Source organism: Lepidochelys kempii, chromosome 6, assembly GCF_965140285.1.
Source record: "Lepidochelys kempii isolate rLepKem1 chromosome 6, rLepKem1.hap1, whole genome shotgun sequence".
NCBI lineage: Eukaryota > Metazoa > Chordata > Testudines > Cheloniidae > Lepidochelys > Lepidochelys kempii.
In genome coordinates this window covers 17,864,609-17,874,696 of record NC_136385.1, presented here as the reverse complement: position 1 = coordinate 17,874,696, position 10,088 = coordinate 17,864,609, and the positions used below count along the sequence as shown (strand labels likewise).

General features: G+C 42.6%; 1 pseudogene; it reads left to right on the top strand.

Annotated features, from left to right (window-relative positions):
• Nucleotides 1-3,887: 3,887 nt before the first annotated feature.
• LOC140913333 (up-regulator of cell proliferation pseudogene) lies at nt 3,888-7,406 on the top strand (annotated as a pseudogene).
• The last annotated feature ends 2,682 nt before the right edge of the window (nt 7,407-10,088 follow it).

Sequence of the window (10,088 nt, the reverse complement as noted above, 5' to 3'; positions counted from 1 at the left end):
ATATTGCCGGGTGGGTTAAGGGAACCATTGCTGTGGCCCCTTGTGGCATGTAGTAGTTTAGATAGTTTAGTGTCTTTTTTCTTTTGTAGACAAGCAAAGTGTGTGTTGTAAATGGCTTGTCTAGTTTTTGTAAATTCCAGCCACGAGGAAGTTTGTGTGGAGGGTTGTTTTTTTATGAGAGTATCCAGTTTTGAGAGCTCATTCTTAATCTTTCCCTCTTTGCTGTAGAGGATGTTGATCAGGTGCTTCCACAGTTTCTTTGAGAGCGTGTGGCACAAGCTGTCAGCATAGTCTGTGTGGTATATAGATTGTAATGGATTTTTTACCTTCAGTCCTTTTGGTATGATGTCCATCTGTCTGCATTTGGAAAGGAAGATGATGTCTGTCTGTATCTGTACGAGTTTTTTCATGAATTTCCGATCTTCCAGTTTTGGACAGTTATCAGCTATCTCACTCCCGTATATGTCAACATGTGATAGAATCCATTCCAAAGTTAATTTATTGCCTCTCTCTCTGATCCTCCAAACCTCTTTATGCATTGCATTGATGAGAGCATTCTGGTTTCTTCTAAAGGAACTGAGGATCGACACCTGTCAACAAAGATCACAACACTGGCCTCTATTTCTGCTCTGTTTATTTCTTGTGGTGCCATGAGTATGTTCTCCACTAGGGTCCTGGATGAAGACATTCTTCATCCACAGCCGCCATTCTTAAAGGATTTATTTGATGAACCATCAGTGTACCCATGAATCTGTTTGTCTTGTGACTGATACTGTTCAATGGGCTTTTCTACAATTTACTTTAGGGTGGCCAACTCCGTATGTTCCTTTGAGCAAGGTTCCCAAAGGGAGAGATATTTATTAAAGTAAATAGATTCATGTGGAGGGATTAGTGGGTGTACATGTTGCTTCACACACTCTACCCTCATAGCATCATCAAGTGTTTCTGTTTCTCCAGTAGCCTTTGTGCACTTCTGGAAACAAGAGGATCTTTTCAGCCTTAAGTTGGTTTTCCAGTTTCTGAACAGACCTGAACAGTGATGACATTCAGATAGGGAATGAGATAATTTCCATACCAAAATAGTTATTCTTCTCTATGATTCTCAAGTGGTTGAACATCAAAAACTCTTTTTACAAATTGCTGTTGGAGTGGATCTTACAGTGAATTGCAGTTGACTGCACAACATTGATCTTGGCAAGGTTACTGAGAGCACTATGTGACCAGACAGGTAAGAGTTATTCAAGTATTGGATGAGATATTGAGCAGGATGTTGTTTTCAGTGTTCAAACATGTGAACCCCAGTTGGTACCTGCAATACATTATAGAAGAGCCAATCTCTTCTTTGCTTTGGCTGCCAACTTTTTGACCTGTGGTCCAAACATGAGTACAGTGTCAATGTCACTCTAAGGTATAGCAGATTTTTCTCAACAGCAATACCTTCTCCAGCCAGTGTGAAGATTGGTCTGTAGTTGAACCTCCTATAATTATGGTAAAGTAGGTGGACTTTGTTTTTGCTGGATTGAGCTTGAATTTATGTTGCGTTGCCCATCTAGTTATGATTTCTAAGTCCTCATTCAATCCATTCTCCATATATCTTTTTCAAGACCCATGGTATGAAGTGCAACATCGTCTGCATAGGTGTATTCAAATCATTTCAGGTAGTCTGACAGACCAGAGGAGAGCAGCAAAAAAACACCAGGACTTAACACTGAGCCCTGAAGAAATCCTGGCCTCATGGTCTTTGAAGGAGTATAACTTAATCTTAGTGGGTTTTTTTCCTGTATGGTAGGAAACCTCTTATCCAGAGGTGCATTTTACCAAACTCCCATCTCACTGCCTATTATACCAGACTCCATTAAATGTTGCACTGAGTTTAAAACAGACTCCTGTTGATGACTGCGGTGGCTTTTTCTGGAAGCCATTGCTAAGAGGCTGCCAGAAGGCCACCAGCAAGTCTGTCATTGAGTGCAAAGGCCCATAAGCCATTTGGGTAGGTTCTACCTTTCCTTCTTTTAGAAGCCACCATAGAAGCCTTGACTGTACTGTTCTTTCCATTATATTGCAAAGGAGACTGGTTAAAGATATAAGCCAACAGCTGCCTGGAAAAGAGGGATCCTTGCCGGATTTCAGAGAAACAGTAACTGGTGATTTCCATCAATTTAGGTACCTTCCTTTTTTATGCTTGAGTAATTTCTGATGTCCAACAACCTGGCTCTAGCCTTCTTCCCAAAGTGCTTTAGCTCATGGTCACAGATGGGGTCCAGCCCAGGGGAATTGCTTGGTTCAAGCTTCTCTATTGCATCTTCTCGCTCAGGTATGAGAAAGATCTCTCTGAAGCCATGGTACTGAATTCTATAGGCACATATTTAAATGATCTTCGCCTTTCTTCCTAAATACTCCATCTTGCATGTTTTTGCAATGGCTCTATCCTCATCACCATATATGAGCCTGGTCATCTTGGCATAATGTTCGAACAGCGTACTCACAGACTTTGTCATCGAATGCTTCTACACCTCTAGTGTTCAAGATATTGGTGTTATTTAAATTATACGCCTTTGTCTGTTTGTTCTCAATTTGCTTCAATTTCATCCATCAATCTTTTCCTCTGTGAGGATCCAGTCTTATTAAACTAAGCCAGCCCTTTGTTCAAGCAACTATTTACAGAGCTGCAGCACTTGGAGCTTAGCATTCGAGCCATGTGCACACAGACTGACCTGCTGGTGCTTTCTCCATACTCTTCCCTCCTGCAACTTGTGACCCTCCCTCTAAGTTCCATGCTGGTTGCTACAATTTCTAGTCATCATTCAGCCTTTGTAACATTTGCGGATCTGTCTCCTGGGTAGAATATGCTGCTAGTGTGGGCCATTAAGCTGACTGCATATTCATCCTCACTTTCTGCCCTAGTGTGATGTACTGAGAAGAAAAGTGGTGACAAGAACACCATCAGGTGAAGTAGTAAACAAGGGAGGTGGAAAGAAGGAAGAATTTATGCATTGCCTGAAGGATTGCCTGCATTGCAACTGAGCAGAGCTGGATGAATAATTGTTTGTTTGGTTTGGTGGTGGTTCCAAAAAAAAAACCCATTAAAAAACAATATTTAGTTTGCGTCAAACCAAATCTAAAATATTTTGAAATTTTTGGTGACTCAGAAAAGTTAATTTGGGGCCTGTTTCAGAGCAGGATTTCAAACTTGGCTTTCCCACATCCACTGGGCTATATGTTATGGGAGGACTGGGGGAGGGAACAGCAGCACCACCTCCTCCTTCTTCTCTGGCCATTTTATGAATGGCTGAAACCTCTCATATCAAAATTGCAATAATTTTAGGCCAACCAAAACCACATTTCTAGTTGAATACATGACCTGTCTGAAAGAATTTCCATAGCTCTCCATAAGTGTGGCATTTCAGTTAGGATGACTGAGAGTGTGACAGTTGGGTCAAATCTGTGAAGGTTGCACCAGATAAATGGTGCTTCAGTACTCCAGCTACACGACCCCTCTAAGTGGTTGTCACTTATAATGAGCATGCAGACCTCCATGATTTTTGTTTAATAATTGCAATTCCTTCACATTATGGCCCTAATACCAAAGTAAGAGTTCTACCTGAAAACATTTTCAGTTTAACAAAGTGTTTATGTTGTATTACCTTTCTGCAGAGAGACCAAAAGCCCTTCAGTACATCGAGTCAAAGTTAGAAATGGAGAAATACAGAAGCAGGAAACTAAAGCTGAGAGATGTCCTGGAAATCACACCAGAAAGTCTAAAGAACTGCCCTCCTCAGACAACAGGAGATTTACCTTGGCATTTCCTCAGGAAGCTCATGGCTCTGAATGGGATGGCAAGAAGCACAAGCCTTGAGCACAGGGCACCCACTGATCAAACACTAACTATGGACAAAGAAGAGCTGGATATTCCTGAAGATTTTTCTTTTCTCAGTGACACAGACACCAGTGATTCCCTGCACCCCCTTGATGTTCTCTGTGCCATTCTGCTTTCCTCAGACAGTTTCCTACAGCAGGAGATCCTGTCCAAAATGTCCATGTGCCAGTTTGCCCTCCCTCTGCTGCTACCTGCCCTCGACACCCCCAAGTGCACCCTACTGCTGTGGGCCATGAGGGACATGGTGAGGAAGTGGAGGCCGCACTCCCTGGCAGAGAGCAGAGGGTTCAGAGAGGAGAGCCTGGTGCTCACGTCAATGCCAACCATTTCCTTTGTGCGGATGGGGAGCTGCAGCTTCTCCAAGTCCCACCTCCTCAATGAGGTTCTCAGCCCCTCCCAGCAGCACCACAATTTCTTTGTCCACTGGGACATGGAGTCTGGGAACGTCCCACGGGCAATCGCAGATGGGCTGGTTGAGATTTCCTGGTATTTCCCTGGTGGGATGGGGAATTCAGATCTTTTCCCAGAACCTGTCGCGGTTACAAATCTGCTTGGAGATATTGAGTCGCATTGGGTGCAGTTTAGCTTTTTAACAGAGATCTCCTCAGCAGTGTTCATAGTTACTGAGAGCATCAGTGAGATAGAATATGCGCTGTTATCATCTCTGCAGGGATCAGCCACTAAATACTGCTTCACTTCAATAATCAGGCTGGGAAAGCCAAGGAAACGCTGGAATTCCTGAAAAAGTTAGCCTCGATGCTGAAACTGAACAAGTCACATGTGCTGTGGAAAGGAGGTACCACAAATAAGGCACAATTTGTAAAAGTTCTGCAGTCTGCAATAGCAGCCATAATGAAATCTTCTCCCAAGAGAGTGAGTATAGAAGCCATGGCTGAGACAGCACGTCAATTAGGCATCCAGGTAGATGAGGATAACAAGGAATGTCAGACCCCAAACACATATGCAAAGGAAATCACTGCACAAATCAAAGATGTGGCAAAGTACAAGAGGGAAAAGCTGAGACTCCAAGGGGAGACATGGAGAAACTTGGCTGAAGTGGAAAAAGAGCTGTGCAGAATGAGAAAGCAAGGAGACACCCCACTTGAGAAATATAAATCTCAGCTGAAAAAGAAATTAATGGATTTACATGCTCAGCAGAATAAACATGACCTTACTGATGGTTTGATTACATTTATTACTGGAATAAGACTACTACCTCCCATGGAGAAACATTACTTCCTGAAATGGATGAAGTTTGGCCTGGATCACATTACTAGGGAGAATCTTTCTAAACTATGGGATCAATATAAAGAGAAATGCAAAAAACTCAAAAGATGACCCCAAAATGTTTGCAGAGTTAGACAAATTAATCTCTGCCAGTTCCTTAGGAGTGCAGCATTTCATGTGTGAGTTGGGGCAGTTTTATGAAGCGGAATGCTCAATGGTTAAAGAAGGTAAAATGGCAGAAAGCCAAAGGCAATTCACCCATCTCCCAGGCATAGCAGCTGATCTCATGCTGGAAGGGTTTCCCATGGAGATCATTGATGGAGACGTTTCCAACATCTCACTGCAGTGGGTAACAGATGTTCTGAGTCAGCTTCATGCCAAGCTGGGGGGAAGGTCCAAAATCCTGGTTCTGACGGTGCTGGGAGTACAGAGCACTGGGAAATCCACCCTCCTCAACACCATGTTCGGCCTGCAGTTTGCAGTGAGCAGTGGCCGATGTACACGAGGAGCCTTCACATTACTCATTAAAGTGGCAGAGAACTTTCAGCAGGAACTGGGCTGTGATTTCATCCTGGTGATAGACACAGAAGGCTTGAAAGCCCCCGAACTGGCCAAGCTGGAGGATAGTTATCAACATGACAATGAGCTGGCCAACCTAGTGATTGGACTGAGTGACATAACGATTTTTAACATGGCCATGGAGAATGCCACTGAAATGAAAGATGTTCTGCAAATTGTGGTCCATGCATTTCTCAGAATGGAGAAAATCGGGAAAAAAACCAACTGCCAGTTTGTGCATCAGAACGTCAGTGATGTGTCTGCACATGAACAAAACATGAGGGACAGGAAACACCTCCTGGAACAGTTGAATGAAATGACCAAAGCTGCAGCCAACATGGAAAAGAAATGCAAAGAGATGAACTTTTCTGATATTATGGATTATGATCTGGAAAAACACAATTGGTACATTCCTGCTCTGTGGCACGGAATCCCCCCCATGGCTCCAGTGAATTTGGGATACAGTCAAAAGGTTTATGAATTAAAGAAATATTTGTTTGAATTTCTGAAAGATTGTTCAAAAGAGAGAACTCCCAATGACATTCCCCAATTTCTTGCATGGGTGAGGAGCCTGTGGAATGCTGTAAAACATGAGAACTTCATTTTCAGCTTTAGAAACAGCCTTGTTGCTGAAGCCTATAACCAGCTGTCTGTGAAGTATGCAGAGTGGGAATGGGGTTTTCGGAAGGAGATACATTTCTGGGTATCTGAAAAGGAAACTTTCATCCAAAATCAGCCACCAGATAAACTAGACACTAATGTTTCAATCAGACTAAAGAGTGAGGCACAGGAAAAACTGAGGCAAGAAGCAGAGAAGATTTTGAATCATTTACAACAGTATTTTGAAAGTGGAACAGCAAATCTGCACCTGATAGAAAAGTACAAAGAAGATTTTAGAAGAAGTGCCAATAGTCTCAGGAATGAACTGGAGAGTTATTCATTCAGCAAGTGGCAAGAAGCGATTCATATTAAAAAAGGCCAACACAAAACAGATGCTATGCTGTCAAAGTACAAGAGAAAAATTGAAGAGAAAGTGGATGGGCTTCTGAACCATTGCAGGAAAAGCAACTGCAAATTAAATAATGATGAACTGGAGAAGAAATTTGAGAACATGTGGACAGAAACATTGTCAGAATTATCACTTATTCCTTTATAGCGATGCAACATATTTGAAGATGTGGAGTTCCAGCTGAGAAGAGACCTAGCAGACAGGGGCAGTGCAGTCTGGAAGATGTTACAGGATGCCAAAAGCTTGTGTGCTTATTAAACAAAAAATTTCAAAATGAAAAAGGAATACTTAGACTTAAAAGTGTTCAGAGGTTACAAACTATAAATATCAGGTGTGAAAGAATTCTTGACACAGGAATGCTGGCATAAAACAGAGGCTTTAGCTAAATCTTTAATAGAAGAGTGCAATAGTTACACTGATGGAAAAGTAAATGGCAAAGCAGATTATGATGAAACTTATTGCAGAGAGTTGTTGCGGATGATTAACGAGTGGCTTCAGCAGGCTGATGTTCAAAACCTTCACACCACCGCCTGCTTTGCAGTTGACCTGAAGCTTCACATTTTGGGGGATGAAGCTCGTGCATTTCAGACGATGCATGAAGAATTCATTAAAGAAAATGATCCTCTGCAGCGTCTGGGGAAACTGAAACCTCAGTATCTCTCCACGTTCAAAGCTCTGTACTTAGAGAAGATGAGTGTCAGGACAGGGCCTGGAATTTCTGTGATCAGTGTCTGAGACCTGCCCTGGTGGACTATGTGAACAAGAGACTTGGGACAGAAATCGTGGATGACATTCTCAGCAGTGAACGGTCTGTTGAGTACAGCACCCGGAGATTTTTCCAATTCTTTGTTCTGAAGCAGCTGTTGGAAGAAAATGACTTTAACAATTATGTGCAATACACAAGGAATTATGTAGATTTTATCAAAACCTGGATACAGAGACACTTGTTAATGCTCTACAAAGAGAAGGCGAGTTTGGGAGATTTGGAGAAAAGGATTTTCTCCCCAATAATTAATAAATTCAGCCATGTTCTGAAATACTCCAAAGGTGAGAGGACTAAGACAGTCTCTGCCTTTTTAGACAATTTGTGTGAAAAGCTGCAGCAGGATCTAGTCATTCCCAGGGATAGCTTAGAAGTGATACTGTTTAAAAACACAGCAAGTGCAGACCAATTTTCAGCTTTTATAGAACAGTTTATTCCTGATCTGGAAAAACAAATTTTATCCACTTTTGAAAATCTGGAAATTCAGTCAAAACTCTCAAAACTTGCAGTGAAGCCCCAAGATGAAATCTTCAAGCGAGTGTTTGGCTGTGGGAAGCAGTGTCCGTTCTGTAAAGTCCCCTGTGAAGCAGGAGCTCCTGCGCATAACGAGCATTTTGCTTCAGTGCACCGACCTGAAGGACTAGGGACATATCGGTGGAATAAAACAAGAATACTTGTCTCTGATATATGCTCCTCTTCTGTGGATTCAAATAAAACATTCAGATGTTTGGAGACAAAAGGGGAGTTTCATCCTTATAAAGATTATGGCAAATTTTTTCCAGACTGGCTTATCCAGCCAGATCCCAGCATCACAGCTTCCGATTACTGGAAGTTTGTTTTCAAGGAATTCAATCACCAGTTTGCTGAGGAGTTTGATGCTCTCCCTGCCCATCTCCCTGATGACTGGGGTGAAATAACCAAAGAACAGGCACTGGAGAGCCTAAAGGAAGCCTTTACATTGAAATCAAAAACAGGCCGAGAAACTCTTTTGTGAATGGAAAGTTACAGAAGTTAATTTCCATTAAATGTAATGTTGATTCTCTTTTAATATCAGACACAGGTTGCAGCTTCCAAACAGATAAAGAAACAATGCTATTTCACGTTTCACATCACATCACATTTCACATCACATATTGATGTATGGCAAAATTAAAGAAGGCGGGAAAGACCCAGATGTGGAAATTCTGCACCTCTGTCTTCAGGAGCAAATCGCCAAAATCCCAATTTGTCCTCACCACTGCATTTTGCTGATACAGTGGTACCATCCAGTGACCTGCAAACCTTTCCCACATGAGTGTTCCCTCCAAGAGCCCCCGAATGCCAGCCATCCACTTCTGCTACTTAGAGGATCAATATCCTGTGCTTTTATGGCTAATCTGACACCAAACAGCCTGGCCCTGATGCTCGTCTTCTCTGGGGTAACACATGGGCGGGAAAAAGTACTTCAGAAACACCAATGAGGGAGGTTTGCAGCATAATGTAATGGGGAAGGGAGGGATGCAGCCGGCAACCCCAAAAGACCCTGAGGTTTCAAAGGGAATCCCCACAAACCCAACAGACACTGAGGCTCCATGGGAAACCCACCCCATCCCTGGGAATGGTCTTTCTCTCTGCTCTGCTCACTGCCCCGCACACATATCTCATCCAGGGTAGTAAGGCTAAGAAGCCATGGTGCATTGGCTATTTGCCCTGTGATTGCCTGCTACCCTTCTGCATGGGGGTGCTGTGGGGAGAAGCCAGGGAAGGTAGTTAGTGGTGCTAAGAAATCTGTGGTCCCAGCTGGAATGTCACATACTGCCTTTTTGGGTAATGCTTGCCTGGGTTTCCTCCCCCCTGCTCCCTCCTGTCTGTAACATCCAAGTGGATCCTTCTGGATGAAAGTGTCTATAAAGATGTGAATGAACATTTCAGTAATTCCTGTTGTAGCCAAACATGATTTTAAAATTGCTTTAAGTGAGCTGTGACAGCCAAGGCTGAGCTTCACTGCCCTGACTTTCACTGACATATAAATGCCGATGATTTGACTATTTACTGTCCTACGATTTTTGCCTGATCTCATTTGCTTGTTAGCCAGATACTGTATAAGTCCCAGTTCAGGCCAACCAGGAGCTTCATAAAATGAAATTCTAAAATGCCATGTTTGACTGACGTTGATTTATTTTGTGTATAATTATCAAGAATTTTCAAAGAAATTTAAATGAGAAATGGTTTACAGGAGTGTGAGACGAGGTTTTGAGAGAGGAGCATCCTAAGTACAATTATCTTTTCCTATTGATTTTTTGTGAATAAATGTTGTCCCAGGTAGCTGCCATAGATAAAGTTTAAAACTGATCTGTGTATATTTTTATTCTCCTTTTGAGGATAACATGGATAAAAGAGACATTAAAGTGCGCATTGTTAGACAAATAAATATGTACGTGTGCCCACAAGATATATAGCGCAGCCCTCCACATTTCTGTCTAGCCCACCTCAGTTTCCACCATGGGGAAGAGGCTGCCCCTGTGCATCCGTACTGAGCTTTGCTGGCTATTGATGAGAGAAATTTTCTCCATTTACGCTGGGGGGATGGGCGAGGAAGGGAAGTGGTGGATGCTGCCCTCTCCAAGGGATAAAAAAAAAGGCCTAGAAATGTCACTTTTTGGCCAGGCATGCGA